Source organism: Anguilla anguilla, chromosome 8, assembly GCF_013347855.1.
Source record: "Anguilla anguilla isolate fAngAng1 chromosome 8, fAngAng1.pri, whole genome shotgun sequence".
Lineage (NCBI taxonomy): Eukaryota > Metazoa > Chordata > Actinopteri > Anguilliformes > Anguillidae > Anguilla > Anguilla anguilla.
This window is the reverse complement of record NC_049208.1, coordinates 8115293-8135254: the sequence shown is the minus strand read 5'-3', so window position 1 is coordinate 8135254 and position 19962 is coordinate 8115293. Positions and strand designations below refer to the sequence as shown.

The following is a 19962-nucleotide window of genomic DNA, read 5'->3' as shown; positions in this document are numbered from 1 at the left end:
TGCCTACAACCATATTCGATCATAAAATGTGTGTAACAATGTTTCCACACTGATGAAGCTAGTGTCCTAAACAACAAAGGGAGAGGCGGAGCAGTTAGGTAGCTGTTTAAAGGACAAAGGAAAGAGGTTTTTTAGAGTGTGCCACTCTCCGTTCACTCCTAAGTGCCAGAGATCGGGGTGCAGTAGATAGTAGTTGAAATTGTGGCCGTTTGGTGGCTTCTTCCACTGGTGGTGCAGTCATTGCCCAACAAGCATTGCGCTTCATGCTGAGAGGAAGGAAATAAACATTCTTAACTAAACTGCATCATCTTGAGGTTTATATTTTAAGCTGGAGCACAAGCAAGGTTCTGTGGTTTGAAAATGGGGAAGGATAAAAAGCATGTGAAAACTACAGTGGCTCTGAAGTGCAAAACACAAAACAAAAAGAAAACGCAAAAACAAAAACTTTCGGCCCAGAGGTGCAGATGCAACATACAAAAACAAAAAGGAGTGGTCCTGAGGTGCAGATGCAACATACAAAAACAAAAACATGCAGCCCTGAAGTGCAAAACACAAATACAAAAAGAAAATGCAAAAACAAAAATGTGCAGCCCTGAAGTGAAAAACACAAATATAAAAAGAAAATGCAAAAACAAAAAGGAGCAGCCCTGAGGTGCAAAACACAAACATACAACAACTAGCAACCCTGAGGTGCAAAACACGAACATACAAAAACAAAAACGTGCAGCCCTGTGGTGCAGATGCAACATCCAAAAACAATAACTAGTAGCACTGTTGCACTTCGGGGCTACTAGTTTTGTTTTGTATGTTGCATCTGCACCTTGGGGCTGTTTGTTGTTGTATGTTTCTGTTTTGCACTTCGGGGCTACTAGTTTTTGTTGTTGTATCTTGCATCTGCACCTCAGGGCTGCTAGTTTTTGTATGTTTGTGTTTTGCACCTCAGGGCTGCTCCTTTTTGTTTTTGTATGTTGCATCTGCACCTCTGGGCCAAAAGTTTTTGTTTTTGCATTTTCTTTTTGTTTTTGTGTTTTGCAATTCAGAGCCACTGTAGAAAATGCTTCTTTCTGCAAATATTTACATACTGTGGAAGGCAAAAAGGTTTTTAAATGCTGCGGTACAAAGGCTTATATTCTCTGATTGGCCATAATTTGGTGATTGGCAACCATTTGGTAAAACCTATAGGCATGGCAATGGCTTCTGATTATATATTTGGAGACTCTGTCCACAAAATGCAACCATGTTTAATAGATCTCCAGCTGTGGTCCTTGGATTTTTATTCATCCTCCAACAGGCTGGTTTATCTATGTTTTTTATTCTATGTTTTTGCTGTGTTTTTTTGTCTTGGTTTGTAAGCATTTAATGACTCGTGAACATGAACAACTGAACATGAACAAGCCTTTATCTTGTTTCATCTAAGAGCAAAACAGCAAGTGAGACATTGGTTTCCTGTTTCACCATAGTGAAATAGAAGGCCATAGAAAGCCACAGCACAGTGCCCTAAGATTAACATGAACCTGGCAAAAGTAGCAGATTCAATATTGTTAATGCAGATGAATCTCTGTTGGATTTTAGAATAATAATTAAGAAAATGTATATTATTAGTTAAAAATCTTTTTGTCCCTCTCTTTAGTACAAAATAATATAATTTTTCAGCTTTTTTGAGCATACAACCCATTACCTGTAGTGTTTATTTCAGACAGTCAATTTTTATCAGGGGTGTCATACTTTTCCTTCGAAGTACACGGAGGAAAACCAATGCGGACACGGGGAGGATATGCGAACTCCACACAGAAAGGCCCAGGCCAGGATTTGGGACTTTTAATTATTTTCAGAGGACAGCAGAGGATGGCCTTTATTTCTGCTTTTTCACATGTACTGTTTGTGGTACTTTTAATTTTAGGATTCACACAGGGGCAGGAAATGTGACTCATACTGCATGTCATTGAATAAAATTTGCATTAACTTAGATAGTTTCATGCAGAAGCAAACACTTCACACTTCTATAGAGAGGCAGTTTGGATCAGTGCAACTGAATCTTCTGTGTGTATATTCGGTTGGAACGTTGACACTGAAAACCATGTTGCTGTGTGTCTGGCTGGTCAGCAGTCTGATTCACATGATCTCAGGTGAGTTGATCATTTTCTCTAACCCATTGATGCTTTCAAAGAGCTTCACTCAAACCTTAAATATAAGCTTGCAGTTACAGTCGTGTGTCTATGTGCTATCTATAGTGCCATAGAGGTATAGAGAGAATGATGCACAGACTTCTGGGTATCATTCTCAACAGCTAAGCCTGTTCTCATTTTCCTGTGTTAAACTGAGTGTAGTTTTCAATATAGGAAAAAAAACACTGTGTTCCCTTGTGGGCATGTAAGTATCAATTATTAGATTGTGACTGCATTTAAAGAGGCTGTACATAAAACTGTGCATGACTGAAAACAGTGTACTTGACTGATTTGAACCTGAAGTGATTGTTTCTTTGGAAATGTGTATGTCAGGATTCTGCTCAGTTTCTGATTTTCCTTTTATTGGCCGCCAGATGGCGGCACTTCAGTTTTGTGTTTCTGTTCGTTCCCCCTCTTTGGTGTTTAATTGTATTATTGTTTTCAATTATTCAATCATTGTCTTTGCTCGTGTCTCGTTCTCCATTCCCTCTTTGGTGTGATTGTGAATTGTGCCCTCCTATGTCTTGTTAGTTTTCTGTCTATTTAAGTTCTTTGCTTCCCTGACTCGGGTGCTGGTTCCTTGTGTTTCTGCCTGTGGGTATCAGCCCGTGTGTTTCTGCCCGTGTTCTGCCTCGTTAGGTATCTCTGCTCATGTTCTGCTCGTCGCGTATCTCTGTTATTCAAGTTTTTCGAGTTCCCTGCTTTTTTTAAAGTTTTCGTGAAATGCCCCTCGTGGACTTTTGTTTGTTCTGTTTTCCTTTTTTTTTAAGTAAAGTCTTTGTTTAAACTTTCCTTTTGAGCTTAGTGTTTTTTTTTTTTTACACTCCACACTTGGGTCCTTACCCCAACCCTGACAGAATAGTGCAAAATATCAAATACGTAATACAAAATATATATTTACCCCGGTGGACGTTTAAATCTGAAACGGTTTAACTCATGCTCTGAACTCCATGACAAAACCCAGAAATTCATGGAAAAACTTCTGATTTTAGAGTAAAGAAACGCATCTTTTAAACTTTGAACTCATATCTATGAACACTACTTAATCTGTTCTGGATAAAGGTATTTATCTAATATGGAGGAAGTACTGTTCCTATACTAATTGTAAATAGTTGTGAACAAAATGCATTTTAACTAATTAAAAACCCACAGTGCCAACTACCTACCTAATGAACGAATGGTGATTTGTAATTATTTCAATGATATTTATGTTACATTTATATGACATTTTGGAGACATCATTGTCCAGAGTAGCATACATGTCTATTTCCCTGACCATTGTCCAATAGACCACAATGGAAATAAGCCCTTGGCTTTATAGTGTTTTATTCCTTCAAATTATTTTGGTATTTGGGGCATCTCTGCTCAGAGTGGCCACATGTATTTTTTAATGATCTTCAAAAAAAAGAAAGTATTTAAATTAATCAATCCCCATACAGCAGACTCATAATAAGTCACTCTCTGTTGCAGGCTGTTCTCTATTTGCACCCAAGGAGGTCACTGGGTACACAGGAGGCTCCGTGGTCCTGCCTTGCTACTGCACTGAGGGACAGCCAACACCGAACACTGCCAGATGGTTTTTTTTTCCAGATCCTTCCAGTGTCATACTTTGGTCGTATTCCAATGAAGGGCACGACAAATACAAAGACCGGGTGATTATTTCTACCACCCCTGGAAACCTGTCTCTCCATCTCTCAAATCTCACTCTGTCAGATGGGGGTAAATACATCTGTGAAGCAGATACTCACAACAGAGACATCTTTCTCACAGTGAAAGGTAAATTTGACCACATTTGCCCATAGCATGTCAAGGACGGGGTGACACTGGGTTACACAAGGGCTCTATCAGTTTTATGTAACCTTACAGTAAATGTATTTGTTTCATTGCACAAACATGCAGAATAAAAATTGTCATTATAGGATGAGTCACATTACTTCTGCGCCAAAGTTGAGCGGACGTTTAATCGTAGGTTTGTACGGTGAGTTTTGATATGAGGTTCTGTTTTAAACCTTAAATTTCCTTTAACTATTTCTCATTAGATTATTTTGATACATTAAACGGCATGCAACATTTATTTATATTAGGGCAGAATCAAGTACAACATCCCTTCTGCAATGTTTGAGTACTTCAAGGCTTGCTTCACAGGGGTGTCTTCAACAACAACTAACCAACGTGTTGTAACTGGAATTCTGTACTCATATCTCTCAAACTCAAGTCATTATCACCGTAATTATTGTCATAATTATTGCCTATTGCATCTTGTAAATTGTGAACAATTTGACTTCAAACTATTAAACTGAAGGTGTGGGAGGGCCTAGGTCAGACATCCAATCAGGCGTGCTTATATCTTCTAATCTCACCCCCATATTTTTCCCTCTCTCTCTCTCTCTCTCTCTCTCTCTCTCTCTCTCTCAATCATTGCCTTTGCTCGTGTCTCGTTCTCCCTTCCCTCTCTGGCATGATTGTGAATTGTGCCCTCCTGTGTCTTGTTAGCCTTCTGTCTATTTAAGTTCTTTATTTTCCTAACTCGGGTGCTGGTTCCTTGTGTTTCTGCCCGTGTGTATCTGCACGTGTTTCTCCCCGTGTGTGTGTGTTTCGGCTCGTGTTCTGACTCGTTGCGTATCTCTGTTATTCAAGTTTTTCGAGTTCCCTGCTTTTTAAAAAGTTTTCGTGAAATGCCCCTCGTGGACTTTTGTTTGTTCTGTTTTCCTTTTTTAAGTAAAGTCTTTGTTTAAACTTTCCTTTTGAGCTTAGTGCTTTTTTTACCCTCTGCGCTTGGGTCCTTACCCCAAACCCTGACAGTATAGTGCAAAATATCAAATTTATCTTACAAAAAATATATTTACCCCGGCAGGCATTTAAGTCCGAAACGGGTTAAACTTTTAACTAAAATTTGAACTCATATCTATGCCAACTACCTAATGAACGAATGGTGATTTGTACTTATTTCAAACATGTTTATATTACATTTATATGACATTTCGGAGACATCATTGTCCAGAGTGGCATACATGCCTATTTCCCTGACCACTGTGCTATACTGCCACCAGGTCTTAACGGACCACGATGGAAATAAGCCCTTGGCTTTATACTGTTTTATTACTTCAAATTGTTTTGATATTTGTGGCATCTCTGCTCAGAGTGGCCACATGTATTTTTAAATGATCTTCAAAGAAAAGAAAAAATTTCAATTAATCAATCCCCATACAGGAGACTCATAACAAGTTTCTCTCTGTTGCAGGCTGTTCTCTATCTGCACCCACAGAGGTCACTGGGTACACAAGAGACTCCGTGGTCCTGCCTTGCTACTGCACTGAGGGACTGCCCACACCGAACACTGTCAGATGGTATTTTTCTCAAGATAGTTCCAGTGTCATACTTTGGTCGTATTCCAATGAAGGGGACGACCAATTCAAAGACCGGGTGATTATTTCTACCACCCCTGGAAACCTGTCTCTCCATCTCTCAAATCTCACTCTGTCAGATGGGGGTAAATACATTTGTCAAGCAGATGATGGGCACAACAGACACATCAGTCTCAAAGTGAAAGGTAAATTTGACCACATTTGCCCATACCATGTCAAGGACGGGGTGACACTGGGTGACACAAGGGCTCTATGAGTTTTATGTAACTTTACAGTAAATGTATTTGTTTCATTGCACAAACATGCAGAATAAAAATCATCATTATAGAATGAGTCACATTACTTCTGCGCCAAAGTTGAGTGGAAGTTTGACAGACTGAGGCCTGCTTGCACCTGGTGTGCTGTTGGCAGTAACTACGGCAGCAGCAACCCAAAATACCCAATGTGTACCACCAGGGGCGCCTTACGTGTGGGCGGAGTTTAAGACAATTCCAAGGGCCCTGACCAAAAGAGGCCCTCAAAAACTGTGCCATAACTGTACAGTGATAGGGTGGCCCGGGATCATGGGGCCCCAGAATCCCTGGTGGTGACCTTGTGCACCAGCACTGTACCAGAGCCTTATTTTAATGGTGCAAAATGTCGGCAAACAGTTCTAATGGAATCGAAAGTAAATGGCACATGTTGTATACATGGACGTACATAAAATGATATTTTTCCAAAGTTGCTATTTTCATCCTCGTTTTTTGACGTTTGCGTTGGGTGTGTGAAACCACAGCAGGATTGGTCTTTGGCGGTGTTAATTTTTTCAAACACTGCACAGTGATATTTCAGCACAGTCTGGCGCTAAGAACCTGGTCTTACCCACAACCTGAAACATGTGCCAGCAATACCACAGGACCTCTATAATGGCAAGTTGTTAAAAAAATAAACATTTCCTTTCTGTGCTTCTGCAGATATTGACAAAGGTTTTATTTTGTAGAAGCCACAACCCGGTCTCCAACCACAACCAAGCACACATCCACACATGGAAGCAAGCCACCCCCCAAAACGGAGATCTCTGAAGACCTGAAAAACTCCATCTTGTACGCGACCATTGCTGTTGTTGCCGCAGTCGCAGTGTGTGGGGCTGTGTTATTTTACTGCAGATTTAAATCCAGGAAAAATGCACGTGTGGAATCCAGAGAAGAACAAGAGATGGGGACCGGGGAGCAGGAGGAGGAAGAGAATGCTGATTCAGTGACATATTCTACTGTTGTTCACAGTAAAACTGTGAAAAATACAAACATCCAAAATCAAAGTGAAGACTCCACAGAATATGCTTCCATTAAACTTGGAATGTCATCAAATTTATAGAAATACCTCGTACACACGCACACGCATTCACACAAACACACACACACACACACACACACACACAAACACATTCATATATGCACATACACACACACCATCTGTAGCAAAGAGAGCAGTTTGTAACAATGAGATCATTTATATTTAATGTAAACAATGTTTGTGAATTTCTTTTGTGAATCATGTAAAGTATATAGGATCAGGATGAAGTTCTATATTATTTTGTATTTTGCATCTCAGTACTTCTAGGTGCACTGCATTATAGCATGATGTTAGTTTAACTTGCAAAGACCTCTGATTATTAATAATTGTAATGATAAAATTTTGCATTAAAAATGTATGTGTATTGATACTGTAGTATTTCTTTATATTATCTCATGTGCAACAATGGAATGGAATTATGGTATGAGCATGGATAACTATCTTATTATTTAATGTATGAAATTGTTTAAATAATATATCTGTGGAGACAGAAAATCACTAATACCAATGCATTTGTTCCATTTTTATTTCAGAAGGTATACTAGCTAGTTTGCTCATTAGCTGGACGAGTAGGCTACCCAAGTTGGTTAGCAAGCTACCAGCAAATAAGCTTGTGATAGAGATTGTTTGCTGACAAGCTCACAATATTGTTCCAGAAATGCACACACTAAGGTTAATCAAGGAAACAGTTTTCCTATGATAATGTGAGACCAGCCACATCCTCAGATCATGAAGCGTGGGGCTTTATTTATGAAAAAAGTATGCAAACATTGACACAAAAGCAGCTTCGTAACTGACCGTTAAGTGAGTTGTGGTAATGTCCAAATCAATAAGGAAAGCTTTTACAAAGCAAATAGCCTACTATACATACCAATGTGGTGTGCGCTTATAATAAATGCCAGTAAGGTGGCTTTTTCTTTTCCATTAACCACTTGAAGCGTGCAAAAGATGATACTATGCCAATGCAGCAAGCAAATTAGCTGAGCACATTTAACATTAAGCCCTTAACTAACTTAAAAAGCCAAACACGTTGATGATTACAATGAATTTCTTTAACAAATATTATAGACCATTTCAAATCCATAAGGTCACCCCAAAGTAGATGGTTTTCAACTCCATCTAGTGTCCCTAATTTCCAAATCTGAAGCTCTCTCCATGACCTCCATGGGTACCAATCCTCTCGTTGTCTCTTTTGATGGCATTGAGTAAACATATAACAGCAAAAAAGCATGTTGTTTGTTATAGCAAATCAGAGGTGGCATAATTGTTATAGTAGCTAAATTATTTTGGGCACCTAGCATACAATCCCCCCTACAATTGATTCAGAAATCATACTATCCCAGTGTGCACTGGGTAAGAGGCAGGATTACACCTGTGGATAGGCAGCCAACCTATCACAGGGCACACACACTATTCACTCACATGCTCATACCTCTGGGAAATTTAGAGTCTCCAATTAGCCTACCTGCATGTCTTTGGATTGCGGGAGGAAATGGGAGTACCCGGAGGAAACCCATGCAGTCACAGAAAGGGGCTGGGATTCGTACCCAGGACCTTTTTGCTGCGAGGGGACAGTGTTTCCCACTGCACCACCGTGCCGCCCCACAAATAAGGTGCACATTTTTAATTGTAAAAACTATAATAAATTTTAATTTAATTTTATTTTATTTATTTCTGCTTTTTCATATGTGCAGTTCAAGGTACTTCCCATTTTAGGATTCACGCAAGGGCACACAAAGTCCTCTAAACAGAAATAAATAAAAATTTATAACAGCTGTGCTGCTTTCCCGCCAGTGCAACCTGCAATCAGCCCATTACCCCGGCGTGCATGCCACACGTGGATCCCAGTGAATCCAGCACAGCGAAGCCGGTGGCTTGTCAGGCTCACCTCCTGACACGAAGGCTTTCCTCACTGGGGGCCCTAAGCAGTCTTGTTGAGGGGGGGGGGTGGGGTGCTCTTTGAATATGTCGAGCGTTAGGTGGGGTGGGGGGGATGCTCTTTGAATATGTCAAGCATTAAGGGATATCGTTGCGATAGGAGATGAATACCGCATGGGGGCCCCCTGGTGGCCACGGGGGCCCTAAGCAGCCACTTAGTTCCCTTATGCCTCGGGTCGGCCCTGGTTTGGACATTACCACAACTCACTTAACGGGAAGTTACGAAGCTGCTTGTGTGTCAATGTTTACTTTTTTCATAAATAAAGCCCCACGCTTCATGATCTGAGGATGTGGCTGGTCTCACATTATCATAGGAATACTGTTTCCTTGATTAATCTTAGTATGTGCATCTCTGGAACAATATTGTAAGCTTGTCAGCAGACATAACCTCCATCACAAGCTTATTTGGTGGTAGCTTGCTAATCAACTTGGGTAGCCTACCCGTCCAGCTAATGAGCAAATTAGCTAATATACCTTCTGAAACAAAAATGGAACAAATGCATTGGTATTAGCAATTTTATGTCTTCACAGATATATTATTTAAACAATTTCATACATTAAATAATAAGCTAGTTATCCATGCTCATACCATAATTCCATTCCATTGTTGCACATACGTTAATATAAAGAAATACTACAGTATCAATACACATACATTTTTTAATGCAAAATATTAGAATTTTATCATTACAATTTTTAATAATCAGAGGTTTTTATAAGTTAAACTAACGTCATGCTATAATGCAGTGCACCTAGAAGTACTGAGACGCAAAATGCAAAATAATATAGAATTTAATCCTGATCCTATATACTTTACACAACTCACAAAAGAGATTTACATAGCTCAGGAGGTAAGAGCAGTTGTCTGGCAGTCGGAGGGTTGCCGGTTCAATCCCTAGCCCTGGACGTGTCAAAGTGTCTCTGAGCAAGACACCTAACCCCTAATTGCTCCGAACGAGCTGATTGGTACCTTGCATGGCAGCCTTTCACCGTTGGTGTGTGAGTGTGAGTGTGAGTGTATGTGTGAAAGGGTGAATGAGAGGCATCAATTGTAAAGCGCTTTGGATAAAAGCGCTATATAAATGCAGTCCATTTACCATTACTAAATTTTGCGTGTGCATATGTGAATGCTTTTTGTGTGCGTGTGTACGAGGTGTATTTCTATAAATATGATGACATTCCAAGCTTAATGGAAGCATATCCTGTGGAGTTTTCACTTGGATTTTGGATGTTTGTATTTTTCACTGTTTTACTGTGAACAACGGTAGAATATGTCACTGAATCAGCATTCTTCTCCTCCACTTGCTCCCCGGTCCTCATCTCTTGTTCTTCTCTGGATTCCACATGGACCTAACTCTGCAGTAAAATAACACAGCCCCACACACTGCGACCGCGGCAACAACAACAGCAGTGGTCGCGTACAAGATGGAGTTTTTCAGGTCTTCAGAGATTTTCTTGCTTCCATGTGTGGATGTGTGCTTGGTTATGGTTGGAGACCGGGTTGTGGCTTCTACAAAATAAAACCTTTGTCAATTTCTGCAGAAGCACAGCAAGGAAATGTTGTGTTTTTTTTTTTTTAAACAACTGCCCATTATAGAGGTCCTCTGGTATTGCTGGCTTACTATTCAGGTTGTGGGTAAGACCAGGTTCTTAGTGCCAGACTGTGCAGGACCACAGAATCAGCTGAAATATCACCATGCCGTGTGTATGCACAAATTGCAACCCCAACAGACCAATCCCGCGGTGGTTCCATTGGGCTCTGTCACTGGCATGGTACAGTGCTGGTGCACAGGGTCACCACCATGATCCCGGGCCACCCTATCTCTGTACAGTTACTGTTATTGTTTCTTTAACAGAGCAACTTAAACAATTAAAATTCATGCCATGGTCAAATATGTCCCACCCATCCAGCTCACCTGCAGCCAATGGGGAATTAACCTGTGAGAGGTTTTACATTTATATAATGTTGCCATTTGAAGATCCCATTTAAAGTTTTCCCCTGGAAACCTGTCTCTCCATCTCTCAGATCTCATTCTGTCAGATGGGGGTACATACAGGTGTGAAGCAGATGGGCACTACAGAGACATCAGTCTCACAGTTATACATAGATTTGACCAGTTGTGTTTAAAAGTTTAAATGGGCTGTGGGAAATGTCGTCTTCAAATGACAACATTCCATGGGTGGGACATATTTGGCTGTGGTGCTGTATGTGAATTGAGATTAAACTGAAGGTGTGGGAGGGCCTAGCTGAGACATCCAATCAGGCGTGCTTATATCTCTTAATCCCACCCCCATATTCCTCTCTCTCTCTCTCTCTCTCTCTCTTTCTCTCTCTCTCTCTCTGCAGGGTGTGTTCTGTCTGATTCTGAATCCATACACATCACTGGGTTCACAGGAGACTCAGTCATCCTGCCCTGTGCCTGTATTGATGTGCAGAGGAAACCTGAACGGGTCAAATGGACTGCACACCCTGGAGGTCAAAGCACTGTTATATTTCCACAAAGTCCTCCCGGTGTCAACGATCGCTACAAACACAGAGTGCAGGTTTTGGACTCCATTTCCCCTGGAAACCTGTCTCTCCATCTTTCAGATCTCACTCTGTCAGATGGGGGTACATACAGGTGTGAAGCAGATGTAAACCACAGAGACATTAGTCTCACAGTTATACATAGATTTGACCAGTTGTGTTTAAAAGTTTAAATGGGCTGTGGGAACTCTTCAACTGACAACATTCTATGGGTGGGACATATTTGGCTGTGGTGTTGTACGTGAATGGAGATTTTCTGGGCCTTTCCCAGTTATATTGTACAAGAGTATTGAATAGGAGACCTACACATACACATTTCTATTGATTTTTTACCCAGAATAAACACGCAAAAATGAGTTTTACTTCTAAAATAATCTCAGACATCACTTTTCTTCAAAACAGTCTCCTTTTCTTACCTCATGTATATATATATATATATATATATATATATATACAGTTGAGGCCAAAAGTTTACTTACACCTAGGCTAAAGATATGCAAACTCAGTTTATCACAACTCTGCACATTTCATGTTACCGTACATTTCTATTGGCAGGTCAGTTAGGGCATCTACTTTCTTCACATCAGAGTTCATTTTAAAACAATCAATTGGAGACAAAACTTATCAAACACCTACATATATCACCCAAGTGAAAAAGCAATTGTGCCCTTAAACTTAACTGGTTACACCACCTTCAGCAATAATAACTGCAACCAAACGCTTCCTATAAGTTGATATCAGTCTTTCACTAGCTATGGAGGAATTTTACCCCACTATTTGCAGAACTGCTTTAATTCAGACAAATTTGTGGTTTTGAGCATGAACTTCTCGTTTCTGATACAGCCCCAGCATCTCTGTTGGGCTCCTGTCAGGACTGACTAGGCCACTCAAACACTTTTTTTTCTTTTAATCAGCAATTTCGATGTGGATTTTCTTTAGTGTTTAGGATCATTGACTTGATAAGAACATTGCGTAGTTTCATTCATGAAACATGCCTACAACCATATTCGATCATAAAATGTGTGTAACAGTGTTTCCACACTGATGAAGCTGCAGAAAAATATGGGGAAGATTGGTCAGATGTGACCTCTACAATGGCAGCTGTATAAGACCAGGGGCCAGGGACCTTGCAAAATTGCATGGTCTAACAAGTTCAGGAAGATTTTCTTTATTTCTTTATTTTTTTCACAGGTAGGTGAGCTGATGAATGAACCTAAGAGCGATGAGAGAACCTAAGATTTGCCTGTACTGCAACCCTTGCCAGTGTATTCTTCTGGTCGAAAGAACAAATGAAATATTTTCTTGTTTTTCTTCAGTTTTGCTGAACTGCATGTTCAGTATACAACCAGTGCACATTTGTTTTATTCTCCCACAGTGTCATTTCTTTCACAAACATTTTATATACACATTTAATGTTTTAGCCAAGTTACTGGATATAATTGCATACCATTGTATTTGATATATGCCCTGTAATAATCATGCTCAAATGCAATAAAACCGGATGCCAAACCATCATCTATTTATATGTGTTCAGGCAAGAAACACAGTTGAACTACCACCATATAACAGGGTCTGACCTGATTAGCTATCCGCTAAAATCCTCTATTAAAAAGACGCAAAAAAGGGATGCCCTTTCCAAAAGAGCAGGAATTATTCCACCTTCCTCAGTGAACACTAAGGTCATATCTGGGCCAGACTGTCAGTCTGAGGTGGGACAGATCGCGCATGTCTCAGTGAAAAATAGCGAAAGGAAGGCAGGGAGACGTTGACCAGTGGCTACGCTAATATGACTCCGTGATGCATGAATTTTGCTCCTTTGCCTCCTGGCACACTTTCTACCAGGAAGGGGAAACCCTCTGAGAGGAAAAAGGAGAAATTAAAAAAATGATATTTTTTTTTAAAGGATAAAAGCAGAAAACATGCAAAAACACTTTAAATATTAACATACTGTGGAAGGCTGAATAGGTTTTTTTTTTTTTTAATTGCTTTAATCTTAATGGGCTACAGCTTTCAATCAAATGTAAATGTATATGTAAAAAAAAAAAAATGAAGCTGAAACACTGAAAACACCAAGAATGATTTGGTTTGCGTTTTCTCTCGCTTGTGGTGGGGTTGAGGTGGCCTGTTATTCTGCGGCACGATGGACAAAGTGATTCAAGTGCAAGTGGCCTAAGCAACAAAGGGAGAGTTGGTTAGAACAGTTTAAAGGATAAAGGAAAGGGTTTTATTTAGAGTGTGCTGCTCTCCGTTCACTCCTAAGTGCCAGAGATCGGGGTGCAGTAGTTTAAATTGTGGCCATTTAGTGGCTTCTTCCACTGGTGGTGCAGTCATTGCCCAACAAGCATTGCACTTCATGCTGAGAGGAAGAAAGTAAACGTTCTTAACTAAACTGCATCATCTCGAGATTTATATTTTTAGCTGGAGCACAAGCGAGGTTCTGTGGTTTGAAAATGGGGAAGGATAAAAAGCATGTGAAAACTACAGTGGCCCTGAAGTGCAAAACACAAAAAGAAAAAGAAAACGCAAAAACAAAAATTTTCGGCCCAGAGGTGAAGATGCAACATACAAAAACAGAAAGGAGTGGTCCTGAGGTGCAGATGCAACATACAAAAACAAAAACATGCAGCCCTGAAGTGCAAAACACAAATACAAAAAGAAAATGCAAAAACAAAACTTTCAACCCTGAAGTGCAAAACACAAATACAAAAAGAAAATGCAAAAACAAAAAAGAGCAGCCCTGGGGTGCAAAACACAAACATACAAAAACAATAACTAGTAGCCCTGAGGTGCAGATGCAAGATACAAAAACAATAACTAGTAGCCCTGAAGTGCAACAGTGCACTGTATGCAGGTTTTTGTTTTTGTATGTTGCATCTGCACCTCAGGGCTGCATGTTTTTGTTTTTGTATATTTGTGTTTTGCACCTCAGGGCTGCTAGTTTTTGTAGAGCCACCGTAGAAAACGCTTCTTTCATACTGTGGAAGGATAAAAAAGGTTTTTAGATGCTGCATTACATAGGTTTATATTCTCTGATTGGCCATAATTTGGTGATTGGCAACCATTTGGTAAAGTCTATAGGCATGGCAATGGCTTCTGATTATATATTTGGAGACTCTGTCCCCAAGATGCAACCATGTTTAATAGACCTACAGCTGTGGTCCTTGGATTTTTATTCATCCTCCACCAGGCTGGTTTATCACTGCTCCAGTGATTCAAAAGGACTTAATTATTGATCTAATGGCGAGTGGTGTTTTCTATGTTTTTTCTGTGTTTTTTTGTATTGGTTTGTAAGCATTTAATGACTTGTGAACATGAACAACTGAACATGAACAAGCCTTTATCTTGTTTCATCTGAGAGCAAAACAGCAAGTGAGACATTGGTTTCCTGTTTCACCATAGTGAAACAGAAGGACATAGATAGCCACAACACAGTGCCCTAAGATTAACATGAACCTGGCAAAAGTAGCAGATTCAATACGGTCAATGCAATATAATCTCTGTTGGATTTTAGAAGAATAATTAAGAAAATGTATATTATTAGTTAAAAATCTTTTTTCCCCTCTCTTTAGTACAAAATAATATAATTTTTCAGTTTTTTGAGCATAAAACCCATTACCTGTAGTGTTTATTTTAGACAGCCAATTTTTATCAGGGGCGTCATACTTTTCCTTCAAAGTACCCGGAGGAAAACCAATGCGGACACGGGGAGGACACGCAAACTCCACACAGAAAGGCCCAGGCCAGGATTTGGGACTTTTAATTATTTTTAGAGGACAGCAGAGGTACTTCTTGTGGTACTTCTAATTTTAAGATTCACGCAGGGGCAGGAAATGTGAGTCATACTGCATGTCACTGAAAAAAATTAGCATTAGCTTAGATAGTTTTGTGCAGAAGCAAACACTTCACACTTCCATAGAGAGGCAGTTTGGATCAGTGCAACTGAATCTTCTGTGTGTATATTCGGTTGGAAAGTTGACACTGAAAACCATGCTGGTGTGCGTCTGGCTGGTCAGCAGTCTGATTCACATGATCTCAGGTAAGTTGATCATTTTATTTGACCCATTGATGCTTTCAAAGAGCTTCACTCAAACCTTAAATATAAGCTTGCAGTTACAGCCGTGTGTCTATGTGCTATCTATAATCCCATAGAGGTAAAGAGAGAATGATGCACCGTCTTCTGGATATCATTCTCAACAGCTAAGCCTGCTCTCATTTTCCTTTGTTAAACTGAGTGTAGTTTTCAATATAGGGAAAAAAACCCTGTGTTCCCTTGTGGGCTTGTATGTATCAATTATTAGATTGTGATTGCATTTAAAGAGTCTGTACATAAAACTGTGCATGACTGAAAACAGTTTACTTGACTGATTTGAACCTGAAGTGATTGTTTCTTTGGAAATGTGTATGTCAGGATTCTGCTCAGTTTCTGTTTTCCTGTTATTGCCCGCCAGATGGCGGCACTTCAGTTTTGTGTTTCAGTTCGTTCTCCCTCTTTGGTGTTTAATTGTATTATTGTTTTCAATTATTCAATCATTGTGTTTGCTCCTGTCTCGTTCTCCCTTCCCTCTCTGGTGTGATTGTGAATTGTGCCCTCCTGTGTCTTGTTAGGCCTCTGTCACTTTAAGTTCTTTGTTTCCCTGACTTGGGTGCTGGTTCCTTGTGTTTCTGCCCGTGCGTATCTGCCCATTTATTCTGCGCCATGGTTAAGTGGAAGTTTAATCTTAGGTTTGCACAGTGAGTTTTGATAAGAGGTTCTGTTTTAAACCTTAAATGTCATTTATCTATGTCTCATTAGATTATTTTGATACATTAAACAGCATGCATCATTTATTGATATTATGGCAGAATCAAGTACAACATCCCTTCTGCAATGTTTGAGTACTTCAAGGCTTGCTTCACAAGGGTGTCTTCAGCAACAACTAACCAATGTATTGTAACTGGAATTCTGTACTCATATCTCTCAAACTCAAGTCATTATCACCGTAATGATTGTCATAATTATTGCCTATTGCATCTTGTAAATTGTGAACCATATGACTTCAAGCTATAAAACGGAAGGTGTGGGAGGGCCTAGGTGAGACATCCAATCAGGCATGCTTATATCTCCTAATCTCACCTCTCTTTCTCTCTGCAGGCTGTGTTCTTTCTGGTTCTAAACCCAAAGACATCACTGGGTTCACAGGAGACTCAGTCGTCCTGCCCTGTGCCTGTACTAATGTGCAGAAGAAACCTGAATGGATCAGATGGATTGTACACCCAGGAGGCCCAAGCACTGTTATATTTCCACAAAGTCCTCGCAGTGTCAACGATCACTACAAACACAGAGTGCAGGTGTTGGACCCCAATTCCCCTGGAAATTTGTCTCTCCGTCTCTCAAATCTCACTCTATCAGATGAGGGATATTACAGGTGTGAAGCATCTAGACCCAATTACAGAGACATCAGTCTCACAGTGATAGGTAAATTTGACCACATTTGCCCATAGCATGTCAAGGACGGGGTGACACTGGGTGACACAAGGCCTCTATGAGTTTTATGTAACCTTATAGTAAATGTATTTGTTTCATTGCACAAACATGCAGAATAAAAATCATCATTATAGAATGAGTCATATTTCGTCTGCGCCAAGGTTGAGCGGAAGTTTAATCTTAGGTTTGCACAGTGAGTTTTGATAAGAGGTTCTGTTTTAAACCTTAAATGTCCTTTATCTATTTCTCATTAGATTATTTTGATACATTAAACAGCATGCAGCATTTATTGATATTATGGCAGAATCAAGTACAACATCCCTTCTGCAATGTTTGAGTACTTCAAGGCTTGCTTCACAAGGGTGTCTTCAGCAACAACTAACCAATGTATTGTAACTGGAATTCTGTACTCATATCTCTCAAACTCAAGTCATTATCACCGTAATTATTGTCATAATTATTGCCTATTGCATCTTCTAAATTGTGAACCATATGACTTCAAGTTATAAAACGGAAGGTGTGGGAGGGCCTAGGTGAGACATCCAATCAGGCATGCTTATATCTCCTAATCTCACCTCTCTCTCTCTCTCTGCAGGCTGTGTTCTGTCTGGTTCTAAAACCATAGACATCACTGGGTTCACAGGAGACTCAGTCGTCCTGCCCTGTGCCTGTACTAATGAGCAGAAGAAACCTGAATGGATCAGATGGATTGTACACCCAGGAGGCCCAAGCACTGTTATATTTTCACAAAGTCTTCCCAGTGTCAATGATCACTACAAACACAGAGTGCAGGTGTTGGACCCCAATTCCCCTGGAAACCTGTCTCTCCGTCTCTCAGATCTCACTCTGTCAGATGGGGGTACATACAGGTGTGAAGCAGATAGGCACAGCAGAGACATCAGACTCACAGTGAAAGGTAAATTTGACCACATTTGCCCATAGCATGTCAAGGACAGGGTGACACAAGGTTACACAAGGGCTCTATCAGTTTTACGTAACCTTACAGTAAATGTATTTGTTTCATTGCACAAACATGCAGAATAAAAATCATCATTATAGAATGAGTCACATTATGTCGGTGTTAAGTTTGAGCGAAAGTTTAATCTTAGGTTTGCACAGTGAGTTTTGATAAGAGGTTTTGTTTTACACCTTAAATTTCCTTTATCTATTTCTCATTAGATTATTTTGATACATTAAACGGCATGCAGCATTTATTGATATTATGGCAGAATCAAGTACAACATCCCTTCTGCAATGTTTGAGTACTTCAAGGCTTGCTTCACAAGGGTGTCTTCAGCAACAACTAACCAACGTGTTGTAACTGGAATTCTGTACTCATATCTCTCAAACTCAAGTCATTATCACCGTAATTATTGTCATAATTATTGCCTATTGCATCTTGTAAATTGTGAACCATATGACTTCAAGCTATAAAACGGAAGGTGTGGGAGGGCCTAGGTGAGACATCCAATCAGGCATGCTTATATCTTCTAATCTCACCTCTCTCTCTCTCTCTGCAGGCTGTGTTCTGTCTGGTTCTAATCCCATAGACATCACTGGGTTCACAGGAGACTCAGTCGTCCTGCCCTGTGCCTGTACTGATGTGCAGAAGAAACCTGAATGGATCAGATGGATTGTACACCCAGAAGACCAAAGCACTGTTATATTTTCACAAAGTCTTCCCAGTGTCAACGATCACTACAAACACAGAGTGCAGGTGTTGGACCCCAATTCCCCTGGAAACCTGTCTCTCCGTCTCTCAGATCTCACTCTGTCAGATGGGGGACAATACAGGTGTGAAGCAGATGGGAATTACAGGGACATCATACTAACAGTGAAAGGTACATTTGACCACATTTGCCCATAGCATGTCAAGGACGGGGTGACACTGGGTGACACAAGGGCTCTATGAGTTATGTAACTTTACAGTAAATGTATATGTTTCATTGCACAAACATGCAGAATAAAAATCATCATTATAGAATGAGTCACATTATGTCTGTTAAGTTTGAGCGGAAGTTTAATCTTAGGTTTGCACAGTGAGTTTTGAGAAGAGGTTTTGTTTTAAACCTTAAATTTCCTTTATCTATTTCTTATTAGATTATTTACATACATTAAACTGCATGCAGCATTTATTGATATTATGGCAGAATCAAGTACAACATCCCTTCCGCAATGTTTGAGTACTTCAAGGCTTGCTTCACAGGGGTGTCTTCAGCAACAACTAACCAACGTGTTGTAACTGGAATTCTGTACTCATCTCTCAAACTCGAGTCATTATCACCGTAATTATTGTCATAAGTATTGCCTATTGCATCTTGTAAATTGTGAACCATATGACTTCAAGCTATAAAACGGAAGGTGTGGGAGGGCCTAGGTGAGACATCCAATCAGGCATGCTTATATCTCCTAATCCCACCTCTCTTTCTCTCTGCAGGCCGTGTTCTGTCTGGTTCTAAACCCATAGACATCACTGGGTTCACAGGAGACTCAGTCGTCCTGCCCTGTGCCTGTACTGATGTGCAGAGGAAACCTGAACGGGTCAGATGGACTGCACACCCAGGAGGCCGAAACACTGTTATATTTCCTCCCAGTGTCAACGATCGCTACAAACACAGAGTGCAGGTGTTGGACTCCATTTCCCCTGGAATCCTGTCTCTCCGTCTCTCAGATCTCACTCTGTCAGATGGGGGAACATACAGGTGTGAAGCAGATGGGCACTACAGAGACATCAGTCTCATAGTTATACATAGATTTGACAAGTTGTGTTTAACAGTTTAAATGGGCTGTGGGAAATGTTGTCTTCAAATGACAACATTCTATGGGTGGGACATATTTGGCTGTGGTGCTGTATGTGAATTGAAATTTTCTGGGTTTTTCCCTGTTATATTGTACAAGGGTATTGAATAGAAGAGCAACATATACACATTTCTATTGAATTTTTACCCACAATAAACATGCAAAAATTATTTTTACTTCCAAAATCTCAGACATCAGCATAGCGTGGAGATAAGAGCATGAACCCTGAGCCGACCAGAGGAGGATGGGTTTCCCCCTTGAGCCTGGTTCCTTCCGAGGTATCTGCCACAGGGAGATTTTCCTTGCCACTGTTGCTTTAGGCTTGCTCCTGTAGGGGTTTAGGCCAGGGTTGTCTGTAAAGTGAATTATGAC

The 19962-nt window shown here is 40.2% G+C and overlaps 1 long non-coding RNA gene across 1 annotated transcript; it reads left to right on the top strand.

The window, feature by feature from the left end:
* The first annotated feature begins 1802 nt into the window (after positions 1-1802).
* LOC118233922 lies at positions 1803-7366 on the top strand. Its single transcript, XR_004766588.1, has 3 exons — positions 1803-2126; positions 5407-5715; positions 6510-7366. It is a non-coding gene; the product is annotated as an uncharacterized LOC118233922 (long non-coding RNA).
* Positions 7367-19962: the final 12596 nt, after the last annotated feature.